Genomic DNA, 26,526 nt, shown 5'->3' on the forward strand with positions numbered 1-26,526 from the left:
AGAATTTTCCTGTTCCAACTTTAACATCCATATCACTCTGGATTATTGCTATTTTTACTTGCTTTAGGTAATACAGGGCAAGTTAAGAATTCGGAAATAAATCAAACTCGAGATAACAGTCAGAATCAGACATAACATTACAATGATATAGAATGCCAAAAAATGTGTCACGCAATTCCGTCGTCCTGTTTGTCTATCTCTATCTCAAGCTGCAATCCAAACCACTCAAGGGATTTACTTGAAACTCGTTTAGAGCCTATGCTGATTCTCTGGAAGAAAATTTATTTTTTTTGGAACCGAAATTAACGAAATTAAGAACCGAAAAGGTTATTTTTCTCGAAATCGGCTTTAACGATTTTGATTCACTAAATACATACATGCATGCACCTATGCCTACAATTGAATTTCTTTGTTTTTGAAAAATCAATTTTTCGAAAATGTTAACCTTTCAAGAAACTATTTTTTTAAACAGGATTTTAAATTTTTTTTGTTTTTAAAAATTGTGTGATGTATAAGAAATTCAATGGCATACTTCGTTTTTTTAACCAAAATTGTCTAATTCGTTTGTCCACCGTTTGTCTATGTTTGTCCACCCAAAATTTCCGTTTGTCCACCCTTCAAACAAATTTTAGAGCACATTCTTTTTTATATAGGAAGTCTGAAAAATCGTCTAAAACGCTCAAAGTTTGAGATAGACGTATGAAACCACCTAGCCCACCTCGAGTTCTATGTACATGTACATATCAAATATTATCGTTTTTCCACCCCCCCCGTTTAGGAGCAACTCAAAAAAACAAATTTTGCACAGAAAAATTGAAATTCCCCTAAAATCCCCAAAAATCAATTTTTTTGAAAATGTCCACATCGAGAAATGGATACATACCAAAAATCATCGTTTGTCCACTTTACGTTTAGGAGATATTCAAAAAAACGATGGACAAACGATGATTTTATGATTGTATCCATTTCTCGAGGTGGACAAACGATTGCCGTTTGAATTTTTGAAAAAAGTAATTTTTGGGGTTTTTAGGGACTTTGAAATTTTCAGTAGGTACCACTGTGTACCAAAAACAGAAGTACGTGTGATCATTTTAATTTATTTTTAATTATTGTTGGGCAACGTAAAAGGAGGTTAACGTAGATGTGGAAGGTTTTGGACCGATTTTTCGTCATGTACCTACCGTCCGTCGGTATGTGCGGGTGCGTCTGTACTTCCATGTCTACATCGAGCTAGGGCCTAAACGGATGGATTGATTTGTTTCAAGCTTGGTACAGATGATTTTTGCGTAGTTTCAAAGAGTTTTTAAACATTTTTTTTTTAATATCTCCTTTCAAACGTATACCTCTCATATAGCGCTTTCGAGTTATTTGTAATTTTTTCGAAAACAGCCCAAACGGTTTTTATTTAATTTGGCTTCGTAATGACATAAATGATTCTTACAAAACAGCCTTTTTATTTTACTCAAAAAAAATATGCGGAAATATGGTATTTTTGAAAAAACTGTCTCGTTCGAAATATTGTCTATTTTTTATCTGTGGAAGTGATCATTCATTCATTCATTAAATCATTCTTATTTGAAAACCTATTTTCATATCAGGTTTTAGGGTTTTATTTCAAAATATTAACACGGAGCTCAAACCACGGTAGATCCATATTTTTCTGATTGCCATAAAATTCCATAAAAAACATGTCACTTAATCTTTGGAGTGCAAATTTAAAATATCTTCGCAAAACGAAAGTATCACTATTGTTTGTTTTGCTTCTCATTGAAATGATATGCTCAATCCTCGTAGGCACATTGCTTATCCTAGTTTATGCTCTTTTATTTAGTTTACCGACAAAAAAAACTGTGTAGGTACACATTTTGGCCTCCACAAAAATTACCCTCAAGATAAAACATAAACTATAAAGATGTTTCTCGTTACCGTATGCAAATAATTTTTATTTTAATTCGTTTTCATACTCAAAGGAAGTGAATATAAACAACATATAAACACATACACACACCAAACAAAATAAACATATAAAATATGAGAGCAAACATAGTATATAACGTATAGAACAAAAAAAAAAAAAAAAAAAAAAAAAATGAAAAATAAAACCCCCTTGGAGCCTTTTGCTTTTTCCACATTCAAAAACAAGGAAAAAAGTTAAATTAGAAAAACACAAACACAAAAAAAAATAATAAAAAAAAAACAAATTCGCATCCCTATCCTTAACTAAAAAAAAAATAAAATCCTAAAATATGCACATATAATAAGAAACAAACAACTGTTATTTTTTTTGGCTTCTTCTTTGTATAGGTATGTATGAAAGTATTTTGTAAATTGCAAGTTAACTTAACGAATAATCTCTGCTTGGTTTTGTTTTGTTTTTTTTATAAAGACAAATGTGAAAACTTCTCAATTAGTAATGTTGTCCTCTGAATCAACAAACCAACAAAAAATAAACTAAGAAAAAACCCCTCATCCGATGAGGACATTGCAAAGCAAACGAAATCCTTATTCAAGCCATTTGGGATTCATTCGAGCAATACAAACACCCTCAGCCAGATGTATACAGAAACAAACAATGGCCAAAAAGAGGATATAGGAAGGATAACAATTAGACCTAGGGAGGAAAAAAGCTGAAACTATTTAAAATCCAATTCAGGACATGTAGCCGCAAAAAAAAAATGTGGAGGTAGATGAAACAAGATGACACAATTTAATTTTTTTTTTTACATTTTGTATCACCTGCACCTGATGTGGTTGGTGGTTTTTGTGTATGAATTTCTCTTCACTCCAAAAAAAAAAAAAAAATCAAAGGAAAATTTGTAAAATTTATGAAATAAAATTATCATTTTGCTTTTGGAATTAAGGGATTTACAAATTATTTCAATTCATATTTTTTTTTTCTTAGGAAAATGTGTTTTTCTCTTTTGATTTAATGAAGAAACAATTATTATCATAGTCAAAAGAAAAATAAATTTCAAATCCCTTTGAAACTATGTAAAATACGATTTGTTAAATTTAATATTTTTTGACATTCAATAAAACAGATAGAATTTAAAGGTTTCAGTCTAAGAACTTGACTAGATTGGGAATTTTCCAAAAGAAACAGTTTCGATTTACTTTTTTCTGCAGCACTATGGACTTTAAGAGCAACAAAGAAATCACTAATATTGCACAATATTGGAACAAAATGTATGATGCAAAATGTGCAAATACAATACCCAGTAATCGAACCCGATCTCAAGACTCAAAACATATAAAGCTGCTGGTACGGGTGGCCGAACTTTTTCGAGCCAGCTGGAGATTCATGCCTATCACCCTTTCAGGTGAAAAAAATGTAAAGATTTATTTTATTCGTAATTCCCATGGTAAAAACAACATTTTTAATAAATTATGTCAGCTGTTACAATAATCAATCAATCAATCAATAATCAAAAAAACACCCTTTCACCAAAAATATTTTTAGAAATTTTATGAATCCTTTGTCCCTGCTATCTAAAACCTTCATTCCGAATTTCATCAATGTATCTTGTTTTGTTTACCTGTTGAAGTCAAAAAACAAGCACCCTTGTTTATAATCGGCAATAACTTTTCTTAGAGCAATTGTATTGACTTTATTTTTATGTCATTAGATTCAGCATCAAGAAATACCTTAGAAACAAGTGTCATATGATGATATTCCACAAATGATCAATACCTTTTTGTAAACGATCAATACCTTTTTGTAAAGCCAAAAACCTCGTTTTTTTTATTAAAATTTTTAGTAAAACCATTTTATAGAATAGTTTTTGAAAAATTAATTCTCAAAATCAAGTATAAAATATGAGAAAATTATTGCAAATCAACCTAAAACTAGAAGTTCTTTAGTTATAAATGGTGTTTTTTTTTTAACAATAAATTATAATTAAATATGTTAAAAATACCTTTTAAGATGATTTGTTTATTTGGGGTATTGTAATTGTTAACAAAATATATATCACATTCAATCCAAGTGAAAAAAAGCATAGTGCAAAAAATGTTTGCACTATAAAAATAGATCAAATTTAACTTATGTTTAAGTTCGAAAAACATGTCCATGAAAAAAAAACTTTCTTTCAATTTAAATTCTTTTTAATAGTTTCTACACTGAGGGAAAAGCCACCACAAAACAACGTAAAATCAATGAAAACCACATTGATTAAACTATTATTCGGAATGATTTTGGGTTGAAGATGAACAAGAACATTTTAAAATCAACGTGGAAAAAAGGTTATTTTCTGATGGTTTCGTATCTTAAAGTCACATAAATCAAAGTAGTTCAACTTTTCAACAAAGACGTTTCAACTTCAATTTATTTTTTCCCTCAGTGTATAGATAGGTACTTATAATGAGTTCTAACCAAAAAATCACAAAACCACAACCTTTTTTCAGTTGCAAATTAATTAATTATAAATCTAACAATAAACATATTCTTCTCCGACATAAGTGTGTTAAACTTAAACTTCTTCCCTGCAAGCAACAATATTGTGTTTTCCTGCATTGTCTTCAATAAGCACCTGAAAGTTTTTCAACCTAATTCTAACTATGGACCAAACAATTACAAAAGTACTTTTTTGCTTTATAAAAAAAAATCTGAAATAAAAATAAAAGACATAAAACGTGTTAGAGTAAGTATTTCACAAAGTGCTACTTAACATTTTGTTTTGTACAATGATTTTCCTCACAATTAACTAAAACTCAAGCACATTCATATTATATGCAAGTGAGTATGTGTACATATTTACAAGTCAAATACGTTTTCACATTCCTACATTAACAACAACAACAAAACCAACAAAAATAGGGAGAATATAAGGACTTTAAAAAAAGTTCTTGTTTACGTCGTTCGTTTGTTCGTTATTGTTCGTTCCTTCAGCATTGCATATGTGTATAATGTTAATGAAAATACAGGAGAGTTTCTTTAATCCGTATCGTTCAAAATGAGAATAGTTTTTTATTAACTAACAATAATTTATTAAATTATTTCCCAAACTTTCTGATAAAATGATTTTTTTTTGCAAAGTTTTTTAGCTATATTCATCACTATTTTCGACATAAAGTCTCAAAAACTATTTTTCAATTTAGTTCTTTTTGATGTTTAGTCAAAAATATATATATACGCAAACTGAAATTTGGTTCAAAAAAACCATTTATTACTTTGAAAAAACTTATCAAGATTTTGAGATCAAAGATATTTCTTTTTTAAATATCTTTGAGAAAAAAAAAATAATTTGGAAAAAAGTAAATACCTTTAAGTAGTTTTAATATGACGTTTTGAGATTGCATAAGTAGTTTTGCAAAATAAAATTTAACGGTGATGTAATTCGACATTAAATGACCTGTTTATACTCAAGTATTTAAAAAACGTGACGTGCCAGCAAAATTTTGATTTCGGATTTGGACCCAGCACAAAAAAGTAGGTTTTTGTTCAAGCTCTATTTTCGTTGCCGTCCAGTGTTATTAAAATCAACCAAAACTCGTAACTTTTATCGACAGAAGCTCTGAAAGACAACCTGCATGTTGCCAATTCAGGTCGAACAAAACGACAGTTGAAGAATGAATATTGTTCAATGTCACGTGCTAATGGGTCTTGACTGTGCATGTTCTACATACAAAAATGAAAATTTATTTCATAAAGTAATGGGTATTTCATTAAAAATTTTGTGTGTTTATTTTTTTGTTTTTACTTATTTTCTTCGCCCTCTTATTTTCTCATTTAATTATTGTTAATTCTGTTTGCAGAGAAAAATTAAAAAAAAAAATAAACATGATGAAAACTTATAATTTTCCCAAAAAGAATTTGCTTTGTGATTTAAAGTGGAAGGATTTTATTATTTTTTGAAATTTTTTCTTTAATTGTCTTAACTATTGTTCTTTAAATATTAATTTGAACTTTAAAAACCACATATCCACATAAGGAAATTATATAGGTATACTACCAATATTTGCTTTTGGCGCATGATAATGAAAGGATATATCAGTAGGTAGATACGAATATTTTAATATCATTTTTTATGGATTATAGTCACGTTTTATTTGACATATATTTGTGCAAATACATGAATGATTTGTATTTGTTTTGTGAAAATAGAATTAAATGTTAGTAACTTAGATAAATATTGATATAAAATGTATTTTTGTTTGTATAAAGGATATAATAAAAGTGCAGGAGATATTCGCAAAAACTAATTGAATGGTAGAACTAATTTTTAAAGAAACAAAGTTGGAATTTCGATTTTGTTATGGAACTCTTTCGGACACAATAAAGTACTTATAAACACTACCTAGTTTTAATAGTGCTGGTATGTCAGCGTCATGTTCCGGATGATGTTTGAATCAGATACATTAGTCGGACAGTTATGATCTATGGGTTTGAGCTTATAAAACCACCGAATAAGGAAGAAGAATATACAACCTTCCCACGTATAAGTCGCTTAGTTCGTATCAGTCTCTGTCAATCTTCATTAAAATCATAACATCAATTTTTTAACGAAAGCATAACACATAATAACTAGGTAACCTTTTACTTTTACTAAACCTAACCTTATCGAAAAAGTCAATTTGCTGCCACTTCGTAAAAGTTCAAAATTCCACCACTTCAGAATCTGCAATACTGCAATTCTTGAAAAAGCTTATTATTTCTTTTCAAAAACATTCTCTTGTCTCATCCCCTCTAAAATGAAATAAAAATACATTCAAGTAGACAGACGTTTGCTTAGCAGGATATAAAGAACAAAAATAAAAAAAAAAAAACAGATATAAATACCTTTAATCTTTTGCTTTTAAATTGTTTTCGAGTATTGCAGATAATGGTACAATTTGTAAGACCGCATTGCAAAGAAACTTAAAAAAATGTACTTTGAATAAACCATATATCTACAAAAAATATAGTGAATACCTATAGAATATCCTCATCAAATATAAGAAAAAAAAAAAAAATCCCCCAAAGATATCAGAGCTCAGAGGGTAGAACTGTAAACATTCTGCATATAGAAAAAGTAGATACACATATAGACAACCAAGGATAAGAGAATATACTTTTTATTTGAGCACTTTAGATGAGTAAGAATCCCCTCAGGGTGAATTAAACGGAAACATCATAGAAAGAGTGTCTTTCGAAATACAATAGATTTGTGTACTGAATAAAGATTGAATAATACAATTTTATATGTCTTTTACTATAGAAATTTTTGCATCATTTCAGTAGCTGCATGGTTTCTTCTAAATTGTTTTATATGAGAATTTTTACAGAAAAACTAACTGTCCATGAAATAGTTAATTTAAAACCAAGATTTCTCAGTTTGACCAATCAAGGGAAACAAGGAATGAAGTAAACTTATTAAATTAAAAATAAGTACTATTCTAGTTTTACTTGTTTGCTGCGAAGCTGATAGGAGGATTATGATTTTGATGAATTTGTATTTCATCTGTTCCCTTATAACTTTTAAACTAATTATTATCATAAATTGAGAAATGAGATATCGTTCGAAATATCTTGCTTGTTTTTTGGTTATAGACTCTATGTGATATCAAATTCAATTTAATATGGCGCCCTCAAAAGTATGTGCGTTAAAAAAAAAATAATAATAATAATAATGCGGCCTCAACTATCTATCACATTTGAAAAAATATATGACTTTGGTTGAATACACGATGCATCCGATAGTTGGAAATGCCCCACAACATACCTCGCTCCGTGAAGCCAGAACTGCGACCTCAAAATTTTTGAACCAAACTTGTCTAATTCGTTTGTCCATGTTTTATCCACCCAAAATTTTTGTTTGTCCACCCTTCAAAAAAATTTTAGAGCAAATTCTTTTTTTATATAGGTGGTCTGAAAAATGAAAAATCGCCTAAAACGCTTAAATTTTGAGATAGGCATATAAAACAAACTGCAATTTCCGTTTGTCCACTTCGAGTTCTATATACTATACATACCAAATTTTATCGTTTTTCAACCCTCCGTTTAGGAGATATTCAAAAAACTAATTTTGCACTGAAAAATTGAAATCCCCCTAAAATCCCCAAAAATAATTTTTTTTTTTCAAAAATTCAAACTGCTTTTGGTTGTTCATCTCGGGTTCTTTACGTAATCATCGTTTGTCCACCCTCCGTTTAGGAGATATCAAAAACAAATTTTCAAAATTCCCATAAAAAAAAGCATACACCACAGTGTACCTGCTGAAAATTTCAAAGTCCTTAAAATCCCCAAAAATTACTTTTTTTTCAAAAATTTAAACGGCAATCGTTTGTCCATCTTGAGAAATGGATACAAACAAAAAATCATAGTTTGTTAAGCTTTATGAGATATTTAAAAAAACAAATTTTGTACTGAAAAATTAAAAGTTCCCTAAAATCCCAAAAAAAAACTTTTTTATAGCAACTCTCAAATTCAAATTTCTGTCGTTTGTCCACCCAAAAATCGTCGTTTGTCCACCTTACGTTTAGAAGATATTTAAAAAAAACAAAGAAGACTTGGTACTTTTGTATGGGACGTGGCCCATTGGTGTTACACATTGAGACATACATCAAATGAAAGGTTTCGATGAGTGTATTATTTTTTTATATGGGCAAAAGTCTGTATCTCGTGCAGGGGAAGTGCAGTGATGCATTTTATGTTCAAAAATGTCTTCTTCTTCTTTCTTTTTCTCGGCGCTGTTATGATCTCAATGTCGAGGGGATCACAACCTTCCCACGTTACTGCTTCACACTAGTGATCCGCCTGTGGGGTTCGCCGGGTTGACCTCAGAAATCGGCGGCAAGCCTCCCGGTTTTGTATTGTTCCGTTTCTGAGGCCAACTGAATGCTGGTGTTTTTGCATTTGCTTGTACCAGGAGTTTTTAGGCCTACCTTTCTTTTTATTTCGTGTTGGAACGTTATATGATATTGCTTTTTTGACGGGGTTCTCAGGATCTCTCCTTTGAACATGGCAATACCAACTGAGTCGGTCGTGTTCAATTTTTTGGGAGATGATATTTTTAACATGAAGGCTTCCTCGGATCATTGTACTTCTAATTCTATCAAGCTTTGTTACTCCTGCTGTCATGCGAAGCATCTTCATCTCAGCTGCCGTTAACTTACTCTCATACTTTTTGTACATTGTCCAACATTGTGAACCGTATGTGAGTACTGGACGCACAACTGCGGTGTAGAGCTTTCCTTTCAGCTTAGGGGGCATTTTTCGATCACAGAAGATATTCAAAAATGTATATAATTAAATTCAGAAAAGTATACATTTTGACATCTAATCAATTTAAGTCCTCTAAAATTGTACCTATGTATGTTAACTACTGAGGAGAAATCAATTTCAAGAACATAAGTCCTGAAACATAATAAATTCGCAGAAAGGTAAATCGCCTGTAGATACAATCGACTGGAAAAATTGGAAAAAAAACATAGGGATATGATTTTTGTATGAAACGAGCTTTACATCCCAAACGATGTGCTTTATCTTAAACCTATTCGAAAAGCCAACAAAAGACTTGAGATTCAACCCATAAATTGGCATCCACCTTCTAATGTTTTGTCGTAAACTTAGCCTTATCATGGAAACCATTCATTTCAGCCAAGTATAAAATATTCCAAATGTTCTCCTGATCCCTTTAACAAACTGACGAAAATAGTTTCTTACATTTTTTTTTCCAAATATTTCAAAACAAATAACAATAACACAAAAACTCATCACGCATGTTAAGCTTCATTTGTAATTAATTTCCAAAAAGCTATATTCTCCTAGAAAACCATTCAGAGTTGCCTTGGTCTTCTAATAAACCAAAGCAATATCGAAAGACATTTTCACCAGCAACTCCATTATTTCGAATATCCCAACATTCGTGTGATTATCTTCTTTGTAGTATATATCCCATGCATCTTAACACGCACGCATCACCGTATCAGCCAATTTCGCTTACAGCAAAAATACATACATATACCTACACAGAGACGAAAGGGATTAATAAATAAAGTAAAATGCATAATTAAACCATTAACTCCAGCCCCCATAAGGAACAAAACGGAAAGTCAAAGTCGTTGTTGTTGTTGTTCATGTTTCTTTAACAAAACAAAAAAACAGAAAAGAAGAAGGAAAATACTAAAAGCATGTAACAAAGAATAAATTCGAAACATGCACGATGACGACGACGACGACGATGTGCTCATTAAAGCCTTGCACAGCCAGCGACAGCCATCACATACACTAACCAAAACCATAGCTAAAAGGATAAAACGACAAGAGGCTCATGGCCCCAGCCCATAGAATCCGTTGCGTCCGTTCCGTCAATCCATCCGTTGAAGTTGAAGTTTGGGACAGAAAGGGGTGACCCATAGAATACGTCGTACGACGGATTGCTTTTTGACAGCTCACTTCAAATTCCGAGGTGTGTTCGATATTTTATCGCTGAATGTGCACTAAGGAAGTTCTGATGAAAGAAATTTTTAACTATTATTGTTGTTCTTTTTTTTAATAAAATAAAATGCGCGACTAGATTTCATGTAGGTACTTGCTCTTCAGTTAAAAACAATTTTTAATAACAGATTATCATTTGTAGATATGACTTTGGCATAGTAAAATTGAACTCTACAACAGAATTTGAGTATTTAATTGATATAATTTATAAGATACATCATTAAATGTTACTTTTATTACAATTAATTTACTAATGAATACTGAAATTTCACAACTCATAAAATCGGAGAAGAAAAGAACGCAGTTCATTTAGTTCTGAAATTCCCCGGTGTGCACTCTCAAACAGAAAAATGAACAGATCTATTGTTGACAACCAATGTCAAACCATACGACGGATGAAAAAGTAGAAAGTTGGGCAACTTCTTCCGTCGAAACCGTCCGTCTCCGTCCGATCCGTCGCTTATGGGTCGCTTCCCATAAGAACGTGTGTATTTTATCGAGCTGTCAGTCAAAAACTTCGACGGAACGGACGCAACGGATTCTATGGGCTGGGGCCTTCAGGGAACACAATATCCAGTGAACCATTTCAATCCACTTATGTAAGTAATACTTCGTACATTACTTTTTTTTGCTGCTGCTACCGATCAATATCACAGGGAAACGTGGTGGAATGATGGTTAAAAATAGAGCAAAAGTTTATGTTTGGTGTCCTTAAAAATTATTTTTTTTTTCAGCCACTTAGTACAACAACTTGTCCCAGTTCTTTAGTTTTTTTTATTTCTATCTCTGTCTTTTCATTTGCTGTCTCTTTTTCTCTCTCTTTTTCAGTGGAAAAATACTTTGGTCCTTATTTAAGCACATCCTCGTACTCGTCGTTGGCAAGGCAACTACCACTTATATTTCCTGTGCTAAATGATTTTATACTGAAGCAATTTTCATGCCAAACTAAATATTGTAGTGGAGATAGGTCTACTAGGGCGGATCTGGGTTATTAAAGAGGAGCAAACGATTCAAAAACAAATTACAAACTTTTATGTTGGATAGACAATAGTTGAAATATTATTAATTTTATAAAATTTAACCCTTTTTGTGGCTTTTTGTTGAGTAATGAAACCAAAAAACATTGCTTTTGGTAAAATACAAACGAGCACCTGTATGTAACGTTCGAAATACAATTACGTCCGAAAAACATTGTGCAACATCCGAAACGATTTTATGACGGTATGAGTTTTCTTCTACAGTTTCTTAAGTCTATGGAGGATATATTTTATTTAAATATTTAATATTTGCAATAAAATCCAAAAAAACAGACTCTATCAAGCATACAAAATCAAAGAACACACTATAAACAACTGTTGTAACTAGATCTGTTGCTGGTTTTCCAATATATCATAAAATCTACGAGTTTTCTTGCAAACTTTTCAATGACTTTTTTGTTCATTATTGTTTTCTTCAGAAGAATAAATTTATTAAACAATATGTTTATTATACATTTATCGAAGAGAATCGGCCCCAAAGTCAAAAATTATCATGGGTAAGAAAAAAATAATTCCCTTTAAAAATTAATATCTGAGCAATAAAAAAAGATGTAAACATTTTTTAAATTCAGTGGCAAAGAATGGCATTTCTTCTAAATATCAAGAAATTACTGAAGTTTTTATCATAAGTATTAATGGAGAAATTAACATTAACATGAGTAAAGACATACCAAAGTAAGCGTTTTCTTAAATAATCGCTAAAGGCTATCAAATTTGCAGATAGAGAGTTACTGCAGGAACATTTTTTTCTTAGAATATACCCAAGAAACATCCCCCAAAATGTCCTTATCTGATTCCGGGGCACCCTGTATATGTATGTATGTAGATATTTATATGGATTCACTATCTCCCAAAAATTCAAAAGAGAGCAATTTTTTCAATGACCATCAAGCGATAGCGAAATCAGTCGCAGCATCTCATGGTTATGATAATTGCAAATAATTACCAATACAAAGTTTTCAGCATTAAAATACCTGAACTACACGGTGGATTAAAAACCTTGAAATGTTTAACCTATTTTAAAGTTTGGACTTATAACTTCTAAAAAATGTATCCTATGGAAGGAAAAATTCTACAGTTAAACAGCATGAAAACTACAGCTCTGAAGGCCCAATGAAAATTTAAGAAAAAAATTCGTAGAAAATCGGTTTTTTAAAGCAATGCAAAATAATCAAATGCAACAAATAGTGATATATTTTTTTCAACAATATTTTATCAATATTATATACAAACTTGCATTTTAGCACTCTTTGGCATTGACCTCCTGCATACACTGAGGGAAAAAATAAATTAAATTTGAAACGTCGTTGTTTCAAAGATGAACTACCTACTTAGATTTATGTGACTTTAAGATACGAAACCATCAAAAATTAACAATTTTTCCACGTTGATTTTAAAATGTTCATCTTCAAAGCAAAATCATTCCCAATAATCGTTAAATCAATGTGGTTTTCATTGATTCAACGTTGTTTTATGGTGGCTTTTCTCTCAGTGTAGGCACCTGGCACCTACGTTTCCAAAAACTTCATCAGGTTCAAGCTGGTTGCTTGGTTGAGGTCATAGGTTTTAGACTTATGATGACTCTTGACTGTTTTTCTATCCGAACCTATTCTACACCAGGCTGTAAGTCCTTTAAGAATAATTATGGTTTAACGCCGATTAAATGAAAAAACTTGCTTTCAAAGCAGTTCACACGAAAATCGAAACTATTGCCATTGAACGAAGCAGTCGCTAGCTTGGAAACCTTAGAAGTATTAAATTAACACTCCAGCAGCTTCTTCGACAAGTCATCGTTCACAGCTTTCCGACGACAGCCATGAAGGCGCTACAAATGTTTGAGAGTGGGAAAGCGACCTAACAATGAAACAAAAATCACAATAAACAAAAATCATAACCCCAACGGAAAAGAAAACACAGCGCATAACCCGATTATGTAAAATGCTTGAAAAATCTAAATCGGAGAAGGGTAGAAGAAAAGTTTTATTATTCTTATTAAAAGGAAGTTTTTTAACTATAAAATTATGGCCCATTTGTCCTATCAAACGTTAATCCAGCCCTGTATATTCGATTATGATGTTTTCGTTTTCAGAATTTCAGTACAGTAAAGTGTCATAAATGCAGTCAATAAGAGTGGTGTTGCTTAAGCTTTATGTTTTTAAATATACAAAATGCATATGTAATGCACATCCGGAACGTAATTGCCACAGAATTCAGAAGAAGCACACACAAGAGGTTTCTTCTTTTTCTCTGTGTCATTTAACGTAGGTGGTCGGAATTGATGATTGAGTTTTTAACTGAATCCCAAAAGAAGCAATATGAAAATTCTCTTGCGAATACAACGCTACCTCTGATCTTATCACCATAAAAAACTCCATAACAACAATGTACTTTCATACAATGAGTCCAGTGTTGGATTAAGCCTTTTTGGAATCTTTTACTTACTGAAAATTTATCTTAAAAGAGTTTTAACGCACAGAATCTATTCGACTAGCAATATTGTTTATAGTCTGCGCTGGATTAAAGTCAATATTGGAAGTAAAAATGCACTTGATAGTGCTCCGGATTGTCATTAGTAATCTATCATATGATTTTGTTTGTATATAAAAAAGTATCTCTAAGCTCAGAGCGTCAGAGCCTAGCGTATAGCTTTATTATCCTTATCTTTGAATCCGGCACTGAATATGCAACGACAAATATATGCAGCAAAATATAGCATTTATTTGATAGGTACATGCATACGTAGGAAAGGAAGTCATGTAAGGATATTTATTATGAGAAAAAAAAGTAGGTTCACAATAAAAGATATCACTGACTGATAAAACTTGTCGTCCTGATGGCAACGAGCAGAGTACTGCTTCACTTTCCATGGTTGAAGCACACCTATGAATGTGTACACTGCCTTCTGAATGGTTTTAATGGCTTCCTCTCGTTTTATTTTATATTTACACATATACAATTTTCGTGACGCGTCTCTTGGGTTTCGGGTGAGAAGGACTTCAACGGGGAATTAAAAAAAATATAAAGCCGTACAAATCTGTGCACAAACAAGGATAGCGACACAAACAAAAAAGGAGAACATATGCAAATTCATGAAATTATGATATAAATTTTGAATGCAAGTCAGAACTTTATGCTGATTATGGCTAATTGAAATGTGAATGGTGGTAAAAAAAAGCAACACAAAAACACCAAACCAATGGATATAAACTGTTTTTTGTGCTGCCTTCTCATAGGTCATCTGGTCAAAGCTTTTGGGTATAATTTGGAATAAAAAAAATCGTAATATGTTTTAATTTCTGTTTATTTAAGCTTTAAAATATTTATTTTTTTAAATTAACCAGAAAACAAAATTGTTTGTGGGTAAAAAAGCTTTGACCTGAATTCAATTTGGAATTGAACAAAAAATATTGCAATAATCGAATTAAATTTAATTTGAAATCTATTTCGTAATTCAAAACTAAACTTTTTTATTTTTTTTTATGTGGAGTTTTTATTTTTATTGTTGTTAAAGGCTTATGTCTTTTTTTTTTGTTCTTTTGAAATATTTTAATTGAATTATTTGTTCAATTTCAGTTATGAATGTTTGGACTCAAGGGGATGCGGTTGTGTGTATTGTGTGAAAACATTTTCATAAAATTAATGTGTTTTTGTTTTTTTTTATTCACAGGATTAACTTAATGAATTCAATTAAAAATGTACTTATTACTTTGGTTAAATCATATCTTGTTTTCGTTGGATTGATTAAATTATTTTTTTTTTGCAAAAGGATTGCATTAAAGGGATATTTAAATAGGAAGAGAAATTATGACTTTAAAGATAAATTTAATGTTTTCATTGGTGTATGATTGTAAAGCGTATGTTGAATTTTTGATATGGTAAAATTAACAGACTTTTGATTTATCAATTGGGAAAATGAAAGGATAACACGTGGTCACTTGTTCTTATTTTAAAAGTTGCTAAGAAATTAAAGATACTTATGTAAAAATGCATTTAAGAATATTTTTAATTTAATTTATTTGGAATTTAAGAAAACTAGAAAAATTATGTAAAATTTGGTTTTAAAAGTAGAGAAAAATCCTGTTAACAGGTTCTGACCTCCACACAAAATTTTGCATTTAGTTTATTGCATATTTTTACAAATAAATTTTTTTAAATCGTTCAAAACATTTTTCTTAGAAATTAAAAAAAAAAGATTAAACCAAAAAATAGGCTTTCAAAAAAAAAAAAAAATACCTATTTATTTTTAATTTTAACATTGAGGTTACAAAACGGATTTTTTTTACAAACAAAATACGTTGAAATCAGTTTACTCGTTACAAGAAGGTCATAAAAATAACAGGAATTTACCAATAACAAAGGTTCTAAAAGTAGTTTACTATCAAAGTATGACCTTTTTTGCAACTGTATGGGAGGTGTGGCAAAACCGTTTATGTATCACATAGTTTTATAAAAAAAAAAAATAAAATTGGCAACACGTCTAAATCTAAAATAATACATCCCATTTTCAAATCTATAAAAGTTGGTGTCGTGAAGTCTAATGCCTAAAGAACAATAAATTGTAAGTCTACGTTTATCCCATATTCTAAAAAAATGTTTTTCTCAAGATCAAGATCCATTCTATTGTCACGGGAAACTTTCAATGAATTAACTGTTTCCTTTCAAATTACACGCATAATTGTACAAAATAATTCATAATACCACGAGTAAAATTTTTTAATTAAATTAATTTATACCAACTTAATTATTTTTTAACCCTAGAAAGATAGTTAACATCTGCGAGACATATGGAGTGGAAAGATTTGTTATATCTTTTTTTTAATTATAAACTGCAGGCGCAGGGCATTCTTTAATTCTAAATTTCTACAATATTTTAGAATCATACGTCCCGTCTAAATATGATTAGGTATCTTTCTAGGAAGAAATGATTTTAAGTACCTATTTTCTTAGAGATTATCTGTATGTTTATTTAATTCGTTCTGCTCAAAATATTCGTAGCTCTTAATACAAGAAGAAGAATATATTATGCAAATTGCTCTGACTGAAAAAGTTTTTTTTAATTTTTTAACGATAATGTTTTTCAAACGAGAGCGGATCGAATATTTCTGACTTTTCTGACTTTTCTGACCAGTTTCAGCACACCGAAACCTTTAGAGAAGTATAATTTGGTTTCGGTAACAAAAATCTTGTTAAGTAATGTAAAACCAAACCAATTGGTTGAAAATATGAAGTTTTACATGCTTAATATTTCCAAAATGTTTGCACAATTTTAACGATGTTCACTTTCTTATGGAATGTTTCACATGTAAAAATTAGAATTAATTAAATTATATTTCCTCGTTCAAAAATTGCAGTTACAATTGTGTATACATATACAAGGAAAAAAATACAAACTTTGACCTGCTAACTGCGTCCCAATAAATTGGTCCAAGGCTTATGTAAACAAATGATAAAATTTTTTTTTTTTATTGGAATAATTTATCTTCAGGTCAAAAGTAGTAACAAAAAATGTTAAGATACTAAGTTAAACTCATAATAATATTTACGACTTCAATTTTGTTTTTAATTTTTAGATTCGTTTCACATGCTCATTTAAACTGATCACCAAAACGAAATTTAGATTCATTGAAAAAATTATAAATTGCGGAAACCAATCTTATAATATAATGAAAACAAAACTGCAAAGTAACAGAAATTTGAGAGATCGAAATCAAAATTACTTATTCGTCTTTAATTAATGCAAGCGACGACATTTGATAAGAAATTATTCATAACTCCATTTTTTTATAAAAAAATAATAATTTCTCTACGAAACTACGTCTTACTCATACAATTTAAAATATATTGGGGTATACCAACTCAAGTCAAATAAAATGCACGACTGGGGTCGCACGTACTTGCTCTTGCAGTTCAAAGCACTTTTATGTTAGTTTACTTGTAGATCTTACGAGCTGCCTCTAAAATAAATTTTAAAGAAATTTTGTTGAGGTTGGGGAAGAGCCGACATTTAGACTAAATTTTTTTCATATAAATTTTTTTTTTGTATTTGACTTTTTTGAGAAAAAAAAATGCAATTTTATTGCCATTGCTTTAAATATTACGTATACAAAGTTTAATCAAAATCGTTAGAGCCGTTTTCGAGAAATTCGCAATATCGTATTTTTTTGTATGGGAGGTATACGTTCTAAACGAGATAAAAAAAAAACAAAAAAAAATCAACTTTCAGAATTCCATAAAAATCATCTGTACCAAATTTGAAGAAAATCCATCCACGCGTTTAGGCTGTGGAAATGTGTACAGATGGACGTGTATGGATGGACGCACAGACGCACGGACGGATTTGCGAGACCCACTTTTTTGGAATTCTCCATCATCGTAATGTTGGTTTTGATTAAAACCTCAAATTTTTTTTTCGACACGAAACCAATACTTGCCCTATAGAGCAAGTAAAAAGTATACATATATGTATATTGTAGCTATATCTAAATCAAACATACACATCATTTTTCATATTTAACAAAAACAAACCCACGCCAGTAGATAAAAAAAAAAAACAATTGTTAAACAATTTCTATACATCTTAGTCATATATTAATCATTGTCGAGCTTAGTAATGCAGCGATTGCGACTTCAGAAACATTCTCGTTCGATTATTTCGTGGGTGTGAGCTTAGTTAAGAAGATCTATACAACAAAGTGAGAAGCAATTTGATCTAAAATATTTAACAAATTTTTCCAAAGTAAATTATACATAAAAGTGCAAAATGAAATTTTTTGGAAAGTCAAACAAAAAGCCTACAACTAACTCCAAGACGGAAAAACCTGATATAAAAACTATTGCAGACCAGTTTTTGGATCATGAGAGAACACATATGGAATCGGTTATGCCAATGTTATGCCGTGAAGTTGATGTTTGCTTAGTAAATAACTCAGTTAATAATTCAGAAAATAAGCTAAACAATAATTGTGTGAACTCAATAAATTTATTTTTCGATGGCAATAAAGATTTTACGCTTGTTCAATAAAATTTTGTGTGTGGTTTTTGTTTATTAACTGTTTAAGTTAATCTCATATATTTTTTTTTCTCATTGGGAGATTGACAAGGTCTTACCGTCTTCTAACAATTTAATTAGTCGTTTGAAAATACATGAATCAGCTTCAAACTGATTGGAATGATTGTTGTGATTTTTTTAAATTTTTTTTTGCAAAATTAAAAAAAAAAAAATAATTAAAAAAAATGATCTTAGGCAGTAATTAGTTAAATGTTAATTTTCTAAAATCACCTTGGAATCTTTTTGAAGTATATGTACTTAATATTAAATTCAAAGATCATATTTTACTTCTGCCGATATCATATCCACGAAATGAGGTATGTGTTTTATGACATCATAACTATTCAATATTCGAATGCAAATGGTAAAAAATCTTCGGACAAGGCCAACAATTTAATCTTAGAAAAGGCAAACCAAACATGAAATTAATGTTTATCAACTTGGAATAATAACAAAGTAAGACGCAAACTTTAAAAATAAATTCAAGGTCAGTAAAGCTGTGATCTTGATTCTAAATACAAAATTATACCCACAATTTTATTTCACATTCTTCGTTTAAGCTGAAATGATTGTTAAAGTAGAATAAGAATAACTGAAATATCGGAAAGAAACTACTTTGACTTTGTTGATTTTCTTCTTGTCATAAAGGAAATGTACGCACGGCTTCAAACGGATAAGAACACGACAATACCATGATAGAGAATGCGAAAAATATTGGGTCTTGGTCTTGTAAATTTGTAATTCGTCGGTATGTCTATATCAAAGTCCAGAGCCTAATCGTATGCACCGATTTAATTAAATATAGAATTCTTATAAAATTTTGACTCTTTTCTTCGACAAGAGACAAATTATTTAAAAAAAAGTTCTAGGTAACGATTTTTAATTTTTAAAAATTTAGTTAAAAAAAAAACCTACTTAGTATGGAGTTCCAATCAATTTATAGAAGTTTCTTAAGTGGATTAGATTAGTATTAAAATCATAAAGTTTTTAATAGTTTAATTGTAAAGTATGTTTTTAAAGAAGCACTCCTGGAGAAAAAAATAGGAACTACATTTGCATTTAATTGGCCTCATACATGACACTACTCATCACCGGGAGCCCTGCCGACAACGTTTGCTTAGGAAACTCTACAGAGCCTTGAGGCGAGGGAGTAAAGTGGGAGACTTGTCCATTCCAGATCAGCCGTCGCCAGTCATCGATACTAAAGAAGAAGATTATATTCTTGAAACTATTTTATCACCATCGGGATATATAATTTCTATTAATACCCCAGAGTTTAAATGGAATTCCGCTGAAGCACCATCATAGGGCTTTCTGACTTGTGAGCGCCGAACCAACCACCACGCACTGGTGCAAAAAATTATACTTGTTTGCCGAACAACAGCTGATTCTCAGCCGCACGTAGCATGCCAATCAGCTGTGGTTCGACAGGCGAAGAAAGATTATTCTTTAAAAATCAAATTTTCATTTTTACCCAGGCCCTTGCCGGACCTGGCCCATGAAGGGAATTTATATCCATTAAAACATTGACGCCTATCGCCTGATTGCAAATCTACGAACAAAACATTCGGATTTTGGGCATTTGTGAAATAATGAAAAATTATTAGTTTTCTAGCACACTAAGTTTTATATTGGTTCACATTTTTTTAAATGAGCGCTGGATTTTTCCAACATACTCATACTTTCACACAAAAAGTGAAACAATCATTTGTTCTTGTTTTTTTTTATACAATTAAAATATTTTCTTGATACATTTTTTTTTTCTTTTTGAGGTTATATATGAAACATATCTAAGTGTTAATTACCAAAATTATACATATTTCATATCACAACTAACAAAAACAAAAAAAAAAATAAAACATTTTTATCAGTGTTTAAGAATTTGAAAGAAAATATTACAATTTCATATCAGTTCAATGTCTGACTTTAAAGAAACTATAGAAAACCGCGAATGATATTATATTTGTTTTTGACAAAATGTTACAAAAAGTTGTTTTAATTATATCTTGCATATATTGGCTTTTAATTTTTCCAATTTTCGGATTTGTCTTAAAACCAATATTCATATATAGTTTGATAATATTTTTTGTTTCTACAATTTTAGTGTACGTAATATTGATTTGTTTAATTTGTTTCATTTTCAATAAGTTGAATGCGAAAGTTAATACTACGTCACTCAAACGACAGTCAAATATAAGACGACCAAATAATAATACAATTCCAACGGATGTATCACATGAATTTAATACCAGTTATGATGAGAGCTCTTGTAATGTTCATCTTGAAGAACCACAAAAGAAGAAAATAGATATCAACTTAGAATCAGAGACAGAAGAAAAACCACAACCAAATTCAAGTAATAGTCTAGAATTTGATTTGAAAATACCATCCGGTCAAAGATTATTGAAAATGACAAATATTCTTCAGCCTTATGAAGGGACTCCTACAAGTCGTATTTTTGGAAACTTAAAAGCGAATTCGAAGTATGATAAAGCCATTACAGCGAAGTTTATTTCTGAAGAACAGAAGCATACAAGTGAAGTGCTAAATCGTTAAACGTGTCTTGTTAGAATGTAATAGAAAACTTTAATTTTATTATATGAAAATGATACAAGGAAACAGAAGAAACAAAATAAAAATATTTAAATATATTACACAAAGTTTTTTTTTCGAAGAACGAAACTGAAGAATTTTATAAATTGTGTTGTATAGGTAAAATTTGATTTTTTATATAAATCGAATACCTCGTAACGTAATCATCTCTAATTTTGAACTCCTGGAGCGATTATTGTGTTCGTAATATCTGAGCCATCAACAACAAAAAAAACTAAGATCTGAAAAGCTATCGTTCGTTAACAAAAATTCAAAGCTGACTAATTTAGGTCTAGAAAAAAGATAGGTTCAAATGTCTGAACTTCGGATATTTAATTTAATTAAAAAATTTGTTTACTTGAAAAAAATTAATCATATTTTTTGTACTTGAAGCAATGCATATCTCAACAAGAATGGAAGGGATTTACCAAAATTTTACCGCGGTATCCGATGCAGAGATTTACTTTTTCATTACAATAATACCTACTCTTCGATAAAAGATAAAAAAGATGTCCGGGCAGTCCAGGTGATGAAAACTGGATTTGAACACAGACTTCTTATTCTAAATTCGACGTTGGGAAAAAATAATAACCTTATTTGCTCTTTTTTTTTGTGAAATAGTTAATAGCTGGTATATTTAATTGAAGCACTATTTTATTCAATTGCAGGAGGATAAAGTAGTTGCTAAGCAATTTTATTAATTTTTCTTTTTTAATTAAGAGTCTATTATGTCAATAAGCTCGAATTTCACTCTGTAGTAGTAGTTATAAATTGCTAGTTTTTTTTTTTAAGAAGACAGCACTGATCTTTTAGAATAAACGATGAAATTTTTGCGTCACGATTAATGCTGACAAATTTTTATTGTAACTGATTCTCAATAACAGGTGCAAACCAACATATTCATTACCCAATTTATTATTTGCGATATTGTATAGAATAACTTAAAAGGTCGACACACATTCTTTATCTTGAAGTCACTCAGTAACGAAGAATAACTAAGATTACCTATTTTACAAATAAACAAAATATGATTCACACTCAGTAAGCTCACAAGGTGAAACACCACTTCGAACAAACGAAACACACTCATCAGCAGGTATTATTCATCAGTAGACTTCGAGTTTATAAAAATAAGTCCGTTACCAGCAGATCTCAATGTGAAAAACATGCTAAGTGATCTTTACCTAGTCTATGATCAAACATATAATTTCATAGGAATAATGAATTCAACTCAATTAACTTTTAAGTGCTAAGTACATTGCAGCACCTTTAACAGCATATTCCACCTAATATCGCCAGTGTCTTGAAAAAAAAAACTTTTTATTTTTAAAAAAACCTGTGTCATGATTTTCAATGCTTAGTATACGTTTCTATGTCTCTTAAGTCATCGAATATAATTTCTCCACACGTCTGCATATTACGCACTCAAAGAAACTAAAAAAATATATATATCATGCAATTCAATTATGTAGAGAAGAAGAAAAAATTACAAAGTCTTTTAGTCTCAGCGCGATGTCACCCTCACTTTCTCAACAATCGATGTTCCCATAATAATTATGATTGCGTATGTCTGGAAAGCTTGAATAGAACATGCAATAAGTAGGCAAAAAAAACAAGGTCATCTGCCCAAACCTCATTGCTCAGACAATATTCACCACCGAAAGAAGGAAGGAGGAGTATTATAATGAGCCTGAGCATATAATAAGACTTTTACGTATTTCATATGCCAGAGGATTACCATGCATAACAGGTGCACATTAAATATTAAAATAGGCAATAAATCTGATGTACAAAAAAAAAAAAAGAACATAAAAGACGTCAAATTAAATGCAAAATACAGAGACAAATTTTATATATAGTATAGATACATACACATCATATGATGACCTAATTGCCAAACGGCACAATTTTACTCTTAAACGTGCGCTCACTCCGCTCCACGCTCCCTCAATCCGAGGAAAAATAACAAAAATATACGAAATACTAAAAAATGAGAGAAATCTGACAAGCCAACACAAACACACATAATGACGCACGTCAAAATAATCCGACGATGTACAAGGACACAATGGAAGGATACGACGACGTGTATCCTGCGTAGAAAAAAAAACACACACATACACAGAACTAAACAGAAATTCAGCTTTATGGATAGGAGAAGAAATAAGTATGCCAAACCCCTGATGGCGTTTAAGCCATTCAGTCATAGTAGTAATAAATATAACACAGTAGAGCAAACATACTAAATGAATGACAAAAAAAGGATAATTATCCAGATCCTTGGGGCGTTAAAAATGTGACTATGTCCTTCTTTTTGTGTCTCTTGTTTTTCTTTTCTTTTCTATCTGAGCTGCTGAGTACAGCAAAGCCTCGTTCGCTTAATTACGTACGGCAATGTTGAACTTTGTAAATATAGTGCGACAAGGATAATACTCGCAGGACATGCTCCAACAACCTAACCAACAACGAAACGAAGAATGAAAGAACGACACTATGAAGTACCTACAGTAATGTCTACAATGACAGAACTCACAACATATATAAAGCAAGAAGAAAGTTAAGGATGCTCGAAAGAAACAAACTTATCCTTAGTTTGTTTACATAGAGCATTGGGGCTTAGCAAGGGTTCGGGGTGGAAGGTCCTTAAATGTCATTATCATTTAAGTGTACGTATAGTGACACTTTACATATTACTTTATGTGAACTATAAGTTTAATGTACATATTTTCATATACACAAACAACAAAATCTCATCGTCTTGAAGTACGGATGTTCCATTTACATTTTCATATCCTTTTTTTTGCATCCTTGAGAGAGAAAAAAAGATTTCTTTCCTCTATCGCAATGCACAATACTTTATGCTGCATTTTAATGGCTGCCAACTTCCGACACCTTCGTGAGAAAAAAAAAATATTAAACCAGACCATTATGACCAAAAGAGTTCACTGATTGTTGTTGTTCTCAATGTTTGCAGCCAAACCAACATATCTACGTGATTTCTTCAAGGATATTTTGGCACAATCAAAGCTGTCTATGAGTCGTGGTCGACAATGAGAGACAGAATCCTAGTTGCATTTCTATTCAGAAATTCTTTTGTAAATTCATTTAATGAATAGCAACCATGGACGTGGACATGGACATGGCATGACGGTGTGGAGTCGTAAAGAACCAATTTTAAGTTATAAAGAGGGTAAAACCACACAAACAGTCAACATTTTACTACATTTCGAATGTAAATTTTATAGTTTAAGTGGAATTTGGTATAAGTAATAGCGATGCAACAGTGGTGTTCTTGTTTTCATCATTAAAAAGAGGAATAAAATCGTTTTATAGTTTTTCAAAGATTCCTTTAGTGGCTAATAAAATGGAGTAGTTACAATGTTTAAAAGTTATTGCACTCTATTTGATACACCCCACATCACTTGATTTCGACCAAAAAATAATTATTCCATCAGCAAACGTGTTGAAGTGTTTTCCTAATCAGTGTTATGGATTAACACAGCTTTAGATTTCCTGAATTTTAAAATACAGAATTCTTAATTTTGAGACACAGAATAATAGAAAAGCCACCATTTTTGAGAGTACAGAATATCGAGCCCTTAGATACGAAAAAAAAGAAGGGGGTGAGGTTGGTAACAAGATAACCATAAAAAACCAAATCATAGGGGGAGTATCTCTTACTGTTCAAACGGGAGAGAAAGTTTTCTAAAATTAGATCGAATAGTTTTTATAATTTTTGTATATTTTTCCTAAGTTCTTTCAACATTAATGTTAGTTTTTGTATTACATTCTACGTTGCGGTTTTCCCTCAGTATACTTAATAACATAAGATTAAAGAAATTTTGTTCGGTTTAAGCAATTTTTGTTTTAACTTTTGAATTGATTTATTTTTTAAAATATATTCATGAGACAATTCGATTAGAGGTCCAAGGTTCGAATCCCAAGACAGCCCTATACTTTTTTTTACAGTGATAACCTTTTTTCTTTTTACGTTATCAAGTAAAATTACCATCCGTATACCGGCTTTACAAAAAACCAACATTGTTTTTGTAGTTTTCAAAAAATAAAATGTTACTAAATTTAACCTTTTGAAAAGCAAACTCTTCCAATAACTGAACTTTAACTTTACATAAACAATCTAACTACCTTTTAGTTAGCTTTTGACATTCTTTTCCAGTAAAAAAAAATCTTATTAAACATCACTTCTTCCATTAACTAATAATGTCAGATGTTACCGAAATCCGGAAGAAAGAATTTTTCCACCTTTTTAATTTGGCAGTACTCTTTATTGCTTGTCATTCTTACCATCTACAGGAAATAAAGTTAAAAAAGGAAAAGCCAAAACTTAAAAAAAAAAAGAAAAGTCGTTATCCCCATTGTTTGTCTGTCACATACATCTACACTTCCATTAAATGTAGCTTTAACCTTTTTTATGGACAATTCAAATGTCAACTGATAGTTTTGAAAATTTTTTTTTTTTGTTTTCTATAGTATGGGTAAATGTGTGTCTGTGTAGCTACAAAAAAGAAAAGTATAAAAAGTCTTGTTCGAAACGAAAATTCGTGAAATTAATTCCCTTTCCCAAATTTTTTTATTGGAATTTTTTTCAGTAGATATTTTGATGCTTAAATGGAGGAGAAAGGAAAAAGAAAAAAAAGGAAGAGCTTTTGGTAACAAAAGGGGTGATTTTGGTGTACCCAGTTTTAGAGTTTTTTTTTTTTTTATACTTTTGGTTCCTCTTTATTTCTTCTTATTTTCTTGACTAGCAAAATTCAAATAAAGTTTTTGAAGGTATTTTTCTTTCTTCGCGTAAGTAGGTATGTACATAAGATTGTTTTTTCTATTTTTTTTTTAAATTTTATCTAGATTTTCGTACCGGTAAAATAAGCATAAACGAAAAATAAGGTTGTAAGACTGAACAATCATGATAATGGTTATTCATTTTATTTTATAAAAGTTAAAATAATAATTTCAACCATCAACCATCATTAATTGAGTTTTTGTTAAAAAAAAACCTAATTCTTACTGAAAAACAAATTTTTTAAAGACTCTTAGAATACATATCAGAAGTATTTTGAAATAGGTCAGTAACAAATATGTTATAGCTAATCTATTACTATTTTTGTTGTTAAAATTTGAGTAAGAAATTGTAGATCCTTTCCTTTTAATAACACGCACAGAAGAATGGTTGAAGGTTTTTATAGTCATTACAAAAATGACTGTATTTGGCCTTGAACTAAATTTGGTAATGGTAATGGTAAATTATACCGGTCGGCAAAAAAACAAACAAAAAGTCGGGAGAAAGGTCTTTGTAAAGTGATTTTAATTGATTTTGCAAAACTTTAGTGTGCTGAATTCAAAACTGTTTACAGATTTATTTATTCTATCACGTCAAGTTTTTGAGCTATACTCATCACTTATTTCGCTGTAAA

At 30.5% G+C, this 26,526-nt stretch overlaps 1 protein-coding gene across 11 annotated transcripts in view; it reads right to left on the reverse strand.

Moving 5' to 3' along the window:
* Positions 1-26,526, reverse strand: part of LOC129914179 (sodium/potassium/calcium exchanger Nckx30C) — a 264,053-nt gene that overhangs the window by 93,839 nt on the left and 143,688 nt on the right. The gene's annotated exons all lie outside the window — the stretch shown is intronic.

The sequence above is a fragment of the Episyrphus balteatus genome, chromosome 3 (assembly GCF_945859705.1).
Source record: "Episyrphus balteatus chromosome 3, idEpiBalt1.1, whole genome shotgun sequence".
Taxonomy (NCBI): domain Eukaryota; kingdom Metazoa; phylum Arthropoda; class Insecta; order Diptera; family Syrphidae; genus Episyrphus; species Episyrphus balteatus.